Source organism: Triticum aestivum, chromosome 3D (genome assembly GCF_018294505.1).
Source record: "Triticum aestivum cultivar Chinese Spring chromosome 3D, IWGSC CS RefSeq v2.1, whole genome shotgun sequence".
Taxonomy (NCBI): domain Eukaryota; kingdom Viridiplantae; phylum Streptophyta; class Magnoliopsida; order Poales; family Poaceae; genus Triticum; species Triticum aestivum.
Genome location: NC_057802.1, coordinates 403,752,716 through 403,761,898, shown reverse-complemented (window position 1 = coordinate 403,761,898; position 9,183 = coordinate 403,752,716).

Sequence of the window (9,183 nt, the reverse complement as noted above, 5' to 3'; positions counted from 1 at the left end):
CGCCCCAAAAAAAGAACGACGACAAAATAAGTTTGTGCTTCCATGTTTTGGATTGAAATATCTGGCGGCCCCAATTCCAGCCCTGCAAAACCTCCCTTCTCCACCGTCCCCTTCCGCGCCTAGATTGCTCAAATCCCTAATTCGCCGCCAACCCAAGTAAAGTTCGAATCGCCCCTCGTCTCGTCTCTTTCCCCACCTCTGTGTCATACGACGACGACGACGAAGACGACGGTCGCGCTTCACCACCGCACCGGAGCTACCTCATCTATGCCCTCGTCGACCGCACCGGGTGTTCCACCGACAACGTCGGCCGCCGCAACCGACGTCCTCACAGACACCGACTTCCACTTCATCATGTGCGCTTCACCAACGTCGTCTCCCACCCCACCGGAGCTACTTCACCGAGCACATCGTCGCACCTCCGTCCCCCGAGGTCATTGGGGCTTCACCGACGGTCTCGTACACCGCATCGTAGCACTCCGCTGCCACTCAAGATCTGCATCCATGCGCGGCCAGCCAACGCCAGCGCATCACCCTCAACGGCTCGTAAGTGACCCGCACTCTAGCTAGGTGAGCATGCCCAAACGTCGGCCTGAACTAGGTATCCACACATCACTCCCTTGTGCACTGTTTCGATGATGTTTGGAAATCCTTTCACTGCTCTCTCAGCTTACACGCCTATGCAACTCTGACTTCAACTCTTATTTCTTCTGGAGATATCATCTGAAACAAGCAAAACCATTTTTTAGTGAAGCATGACGGCGCTACGGGATCTGGTACACATCCTGCACACCCGTATAACCTTGTAAGTATCTGTCCTCCGGTACAACAGCAAGGTCGATTCCTCTTATTTGATCAACCATTTGCCATGCCAAAAATGCAGAGGGGGATGCAAGGAGCACAAGGCCTGCACATCCAAGCAAGTGGTAACATGGACTTGTACATGGAACATCCCAAGCGCAAGCAGAGCTGCAGTGAGCCTGTACAATGAGCTAGCATAAGTCCCTGCATTTCATTTAATTCGTACTGCCCTGCGTGTATGATTTGTGTGCAGTGGCAGATCCACAAATTCAAGTTACCAGGGGCGAACATTTAACTTAAAAAATACGAAGGCACTTGCACTCCGGAAATCAACATAACTTGAGAAAAGTGAAGCTACACGCACTTTGAAAACCAACTAATGATCCAAAGTAGTTCATATTATAAAACACTAAATGATGTAAGCACCAAAAACACAAAATGCAAAATGGTGTACAAGGACTACTAACATGGTCTGTACCTGCTTGAATTATTCATTCTTTGGCTGAAAATATTGAAGTGTAATTGCACCTATAACCAGTGCGCAAACTGCATATCAATATATCTATGCTGCACAAGTATGCTAATAGTTTCAAACAACAGATTAGAAAAGTATTTATGCTACGTTGTCATGATACGAGGACTTTCTGGTAGATGGCCTCGACGTTTCCTCAAGCCATGAAAATGTACTATAATTTGCCTGTCATCAATGGCTACAAATCTCTATGTCTCTCTCAACATAGCAGATCATCATTAGACACTAAACCATTCAATGTGAGCTTGCAAAATGCTTGCATTAGATCCCTCATTAGACACTGTATGTTCATCACCAGGAGCATGTAAAATGTTTGCATCAAATCCTTCATTAGTAGTCTGTTCATTAGACACTTCAGGCTCAAGAACAACATGAGCTTGTATGTTTGCACCAGAAACTTGATTAGATACATCAGGTTCAGTCAGTTCAGTATTGATTGGGGGAGTTATAAAATAAGAAGAAATTGGTTTCATTTCTCATAGATTCCCTACATACAAGCAGTTTTACAACACCGTCAGGTTTAACTATTGGCCAGAAATTGAAAAGTTGAATTAGATATAATCAGGGATGTGATGTACCTGCTCGTTGCGCATGCTGCTCTTGCAAGCTGCGACTGTCCGTTTGCGCAAGCTCGATGCCATGCCCGTGCTGCCGCTGCTGCCTCCCATGTAGGCTACACCCAGGGTTGGATCTTCATCTTCTTGTCCTTCCATTCGCTTGAAGCCCGGCAAACATCCTCCAACGAGGGCGCGAGGAAGTGTTGTGTCAGTCTGTCTAGCGGCGACTAGGTTAGGAGCGAACCAGACTGGAGGCTGGAGCGAACGAATTGGGATTTTTCCTGCTGTCGATCGATATGGGAGGCGCTCGTTTGGGCCGCGAGCCTGCTATAGGGCCTGCCTTGCACTTACGTTATTGGCCCATCCAAATTGAAATGTTTTTCTTCATTTTTTACATTGCCCGCTCGTGCGTTGGGACAAACAAAACTAGCCTGGGCCAACCTGGACAACTCAAACTAGGTGCACACTTTCCAGCCACCCGAGGCGGCCGCCCATACCAGCCCCTAGGGTGGCGTCGCCCCTTTTGCGTGTATGATTGGGGTAGTGAAAAATATTCTAGTGGCTCTTTTGATTTACCCACAGAATGGTTGAATTGCTTGTTTCTATGAACAGAGTTCACCAATAATGTGAAGGATGCCAGTCTTTTCATCCTATTGTAGATTGCTTAGATCTTGATATTCCAAATGTAATCGCATGAATATACAGTAAAAGTCAGTGTGATGTGTGTGGCTACAACTAGTCTGACAACCCGTCCTCATATAACATATCAAGGACGCACCATCTTACCAGATTAACCATTTGACTTACCAATGTAGTGTGGGAAGAAAGAAGTAGTGTTACTGCGTATCCAAGCAATTGATGTCATGGACTCCTTCGTAGAACCTTGTAAGCGAAAAAGAAGTTGTAGTGTGCCTGTACAAAGAGCTAGCGTAAGTTCAGTTACCTGCTTCTCGGAATTTTAGTTAGCCACTAATTGCAAAATTGTTCAATTACGTTGCTTAGCTTAATTTAGTTTGCTACTGATTACATAATGCTATAGCCTATTAATCCTATTATAGACTGCACCTATCTATGTGTTTGATACTTACTGTTAAGAATTGCCTGTTTGCCTGAACTTAAATAGCTACTTAAGCACGTAGATAGCGTCATACGTACTTCTAGGGTGCAGCAGAATTCACGTGTAATTTACGTTCTGATACCCTGTTTGTTTAAATGGTTTGCTGTTATCACTTGTAGCACTAGTAATGTTTGCATGTTCATATATACACAACTGCCAAGTTTATATGAGGACTTATGTATGTGTTGGAATCATTTTGCTTACATCAAAGAAATTTATAGATGTTTGTGTTGCTGGTAAACAGTACCGACTTTTTACTTTAATACGTTTCCAAGAACTTGTTAGTTTTACTAGTTCATGTGTAATAAAATACGTTGCCAAAACTGGTTAGTTTTACTAGTTTGATGCTAGTTTATTATGGCTCTTGCAACACTTTATTTATGGTTGCTAACATTCAAGTTTGCAGGATCCAACTGAAACTCCATTGGCACAATAGGTATGTTTTCAAAAACTTCCTTGTTTACCTGGTTTGCTGTTGTAACTTGTTGTTGTAATCATCTTACCAACTTCAAGTTTTCAGGATCCAATTGGAAGTCCGATTGCACAACAGGTACATTTTCAAAAATATATTTGTGTAACAGGTTTGCTGCTGTAACTTGTTGATCTAATCAAGTTACTGACTACTCAACTTTTCAGGATCCAAGAGAAACTCCAATGCCACAACAGGTTCCTTTTGCAACTTGTTTGTTTAACTGCTTTGCTGCTGCAACCGGTTGCTCTAATCATGTTACTGGCTACTCAACTTTTCAGGATCCAAGAGAAACTCCAATGCCACAACAGGTACCTTTTGCAAAACTTGTTTGTTTAACTGCTTTGCTGCTACAACCGGTTACAATGATGTTAATAACTACTTTTCAGCATCCAATTGAAACTCTTTAATTCCTTGTTTATTTAACTGGTTTGCTGTTATAACTCCAAGTTGAGATGTTTTGCTAACTTCAACTTTTCGGAATCCAATCGGAACTTTAATGGCAAAACAGGTTAGCCCAAGATCAAAGAGCGAGGTCTCCACGGACGTTGTATCATCCCACAGCAGTGGCACCGACCCAATCATGCATCATGAATTGCCAACTGCTGATGCTCTAGAGGCTAAACTATTGGTAGAAACAGATTCTGCTTCTACACTTAGAGATGAAGTTGACATGTTGAGGAAGCAAACAACACAATCACAAGCAGTACTCAAGACAACCATTAAATATTTGGTGGATTTCAAAACGAAGCAAGTTGAGACTGACCGCATTGTTAAGGTCCTGAAGGGAAAAAGGAAACTAAATTCCCACTTGATAAATCATAGGTGAAATGTTCTTTCCATCGTTGAATAACCTTTGTGTTGTTTGTTCATGTAATCGATCAAACCATTTGTTTTAGAGATCATGTAATAATTGTTTTTTGTTTTTTGGTTTGTAATTTTTTTAGCACAAGTCTGTATTAATTGATAAGACTCTGAGACATTTCATTTTGATTGCTGTGCCAGACCTACAAATATGCCAATCGGCTTGAATGTGCATTCAACAATAATAGTAGTATAGATGGACCTTAAGTGGCACGCATCGAAAAGGGCTAAGATGTTGTACTAGCTTCGCTAAAAAAAGGATGCTCTTCTAGCAAAAAAAAGTACAGCGCCCTGGCTTATGTATGTTAGTTGATATTATTGATCCATATACTCTATAAGTGTTTATATGTCTGTAAGTTTTGTACATTATTGGTTGATTGACTCGGTACTTGAATCTTGATATATCGCTTGTGTACATTTCTAAATGGGAGTACACATTATGCTGCGTGTGACACTTGAGTTGGACATAAAGTGGTTTCAAATATTTGAATTCACCTTAAACTAGATTCTAGCTCCTGAATTCGAGTATCGGCATTTGTAAATCATATTCATATATGACAGTGGAATACATCTTTGTCGTGCTTTTGAACATATATAAAAACACATAGAATGATTTATAAAGATTCGTATAGGAATACAAAATGGATTCGAATTTAGTTGCCAGGGTAAACATGGATGCTTATTGTCCCAAAATTCGAAAGAAGCGGCAAAATGTCCACTCCCACGTTGGTTGCCCAAAGCCAAGTGTTTGGGAGATGGAAATTACTGTCTACCCCTTACACGGACAATCCATCGGCCCAATTTCCACCGCTCTCAATAGGGGTAGGTTAGTAACTTCAATTAGACGTGACACGACCACCTCTGAGCCCATTCCGACATGGTGGGCGCCAAACGTGGGCGGCAAAACACATTTGATTCAAGCTCGTCCGCAAGACCTCTGTCTCTCCCTCCATTTCCCCATTCATACACGGTGGGCAGCAAAACAAACTCGACTCGGCCGAAATCGATGTAGGCAAATATTTTCAATAGGGGCAGGTTTGCAACTTCACTCAGACGTGACACAACTGCCCTACCTGTCAGCCCGGTTCATACACCGTGGGCGCCAACTGTGGGCGCCAAAACACCCTCTCCTCGCCCGAAATTGCTCTGGGCAAATATTGGCGAGATGCGAGATTACCGTCCTATCCCCAACCGATGAGATGTCCAAATTTTAAACGGGGACTAAGTTCATAACTTTCCCATAATTCAGAAAGGCGCGTCCCAAAAACATGGTTCCCCGTACCTCCCCCTCCATTTTCTCATTCATACACCGTCCGCGCTAGAACACCATCCCCACACCAGCCTCCTCCGTCCGCCACCCCATCCATCGCCGCCATCCTCCAGCCCATCCATCGCCACCGTCCTCCACCATGTCGGAGTGCCTACCAAGACCGCGTCATCCACTGCTAGAGATGGACGTTTCTCATCCACGGCGACAGACCAAGAGCCTTGCATCGCATCCTCTCGCTTCATCGGCGCCGTCATCCTCTTTGTCGGGGCCGCTCACACGACCTTCTTGTCCACCGCAACGGGACTTATCCCCTGATGCACCCGTCTACCATCGCAGATCTATTTCAACGCCACCGACAGCCATCGCACTGCAAGAGAGGTGGTACTTCATATCTCCTCAACTTTTTGATCTCAACCAGAAAATAGATCGTAACTTGGTTATTGTACTTTCTTTTCAGCTCTTAGAATTTAATCCTTAGTTCGAAGCAAACAATGGATGCTAAATAGCATTTCTCCGGTTTGTAGCTTTAAATCTGCAATGTCACATCACAGTCATAATAGGGTTTAATTGATGATGCTTAGAGTTTAATTGATCATGTTGGTTCCGTGGTGGTTTCTTTAATAGAAATCAGAGGGGAAACACTCTTTTGCTAAAAAAATGCTTAGGGTTTCCCCCTTTTATGATCGCTATACAATCAGCACATGTGCTTCGTGTCATAATAGCACTGCTCCACCCATCAAGCTAAACAAGCTTAGTTGTTCAAATACGAATCTAATATTATTAAAACAGAGTCGGTTAATTGGTCAGCTAAATGTTCCTAATTTAGTTTCGAAAATGCATGCTCGCCACTCGGGTGTGTATCTCTACAGGGTGCCCATGGTGGGCCGCAGCCCACCCTGGGATTTTGGGTCGGCCCAGGCCCCGATTCCCCTCTGTTCTGCTGCACTTCCCATCTCTACTTGCCCCCAGCCGCCTTCCTCGCCGGGGACTTGCCGTCCCCGGACGGCATGACTCTAGGAGAAGATGCTGGACTAATAGGAGGTCAGGAGCCGCTCGACCAACAGCGTCACCGCTGCTCGGGCGCGCCGCCGTGCCTACCTTCCCAGTCCATTCAGGGCTCAGGCGTGCAGCAGCCACTAAGCCAACCTGATTTATCCTGAGATATGTCCTCAATACTCAGCAGCCACTCCTCATCACCCATTTTGTAATTGATTCATTACTCATTAGGCAGGACTGTCATTAGGGTTTGTTGTGTGCTGAGTGCTACCTACACTTAATGGTTCAGATGTATTTCGGTAATCTTTAGTACCTGTAAAGTTCACAGGGTTTCAAAATTCTGGCCCTAGGAACAGACACTAGTCATCTTGGATTTTTGGTCGTAGTGACATTGACCCAGATTACTACTGCAGGCCAGGTTTGTTGACAATTTTACTTGTCTTCCTTACTCATTCGGTATGATATCCGATTATTCATGTCGATTAGTTGCAAACAATAAGTGCTAGACAAACTTCTTGATTCAGATTTTGGACGGTCTCTTACTGCAGTTACAATTCTGCATACTTGTCCTAGTAAGCTCACAAGTAAATGATGATTCACTACATCTATGCTTGCCTTGTCATATTTGTTGTCAATATTCTTTTAGGGTGGACCACCCTGTTTCAAAATACTGTAACCGCAGACATGAGTGAATAGTATTTCTCTGTGTGATCTCTTCCATCATGTGTGGGCAACAAACACTGCATTGTTTAGAAAGAAAGTGTCATTTCCACCTTTTACATAGACTACGATCTTTTCCATGGAATACAATATGCCTACTGGCTTTGTGTAGCACTACCAGCACTCCACCCTTGAAGCTAAACATTATGCCACTCATAATTCCTTAGTTTATTTGTTCAAATAAAAATTTGATATGATTCTAATGTTCCTACTTCAGTTTTGAAATGTTTATCTGCCTGTTATAGAGACATCAGAGGTTTGTATTTCTGTGTGTGGTCTAGTGAGCACGGTTGGGGGTGAACTTTGCATATGCAGGGGTTTATAGGGAGACACTCTTCGAGTTGAATCCGCAATGCATTCCATAGATAATCTTACTACTTTTTATGTTTTCATGAATCTCAGATTCTGAACAGCATCATAATGATTATGAGCTTGCGCGCATGAAAAGAATAAAGCAGAACAATGCCATGGCTGTCAAACTTGGCATTAAGGGACTGAAATCAAGTCTAGATGCAATGCAAACGCTCTCCACCTACAGATTCATGCTCAGAATATGATGCTAACAGTGATTCTGAGCTAGAGGGAGACCTAAGTCAATGTAGCTCCCTAGTGGAGGAGGCAGAGGCAGATGCCCTATCTTATTCACCCATAAAGGTGCTTGCTCTAACTTTCATATTGGTTGCACATATCTTGCAACTGATGCTTTGCATTGCTTTTACTTTGTTGCACTACCATTAGCTTAGTTTACACATCGTGTATGTGAATACGCCCTGCATATCCATTTTCAGTACATATTCCATCTGTCATCATACCATATTTATCCATTCAAATGTTGTTCTTGTGTATCAGATGTTCAAAAGGAAGAGGGCGATTGCTGATCACGGAGGAGCACGAGCAAAGTATTTGGAAAAGGTAGTGACACCTGATAAATCAAATAGCCCATTAGGTGTAGTTGCAATATCACCTGACCCACAAAACACGGCCCCAACTCTAGCAGACTCTAGCCCTACTACACTGGTCATTTCCGATGCCCCAACTCAGCACACCCCAGCTGCAGCAAACAGTATGATGATGCCAGTTGACATAGCACCAGCTCTATGACGCAAAACCCCCCATTCCAGCAAAGAGTACACCAAATTCAGTTGCCAAATCCCTTTTCAAACTAGAGAGAGCCCCAATTGCAGCAAATAGGACCCCTGTTCATTTCTTCCCAGTTTAGAAGATGAAGCTTATATTGTTGTCAGGAACTTTGTGTGCATCTTTCCTTCATGGAAAGATTATACCGCAGACATAGAACAATTTTCAGTCTTCCTCCGCAACTTACGCGTAAGTAATGTACTAATGTTATTCGTGGTAATTACTGCATATGTTTCTGCTGACAAATGACACAAGATTTCATTCTTTTAAATAGGCGAGGACCAAACTGGATTGTCAAGATGAGCAAGGGTTGGCTGAGCTTTTCAAGCACCCATTGATGAAGTATCGTTCCTGCCTGAGGCAAGCGTACTTCGATGGCAAGCCTCTAAATGAAATTTCTGTAAAGTCTCTGGTGCTACATTTATCAGACAGTGACTAGAATAATCTGTTACACATTGGTCTCGTCTGCAGCGTAAGGTACTATCTATGATATCACATAACAATTTGAACTACATTTTTGCATTTGCCTTAATGTCTCACTTGTACGAAAACTGTTAGCAGAAAAACATTCATTCTCAAGGGACCATAGAATCTCGCAACTATACTGCACACTGCATTGCTCTTGTGAGTACCTCTTGCCCTGTATGACCATACTTACTTTCATAGCTGGTTGATTATGTAGCATCACTGCACATGTTAGCCCTGTTATCGTCCATTTGG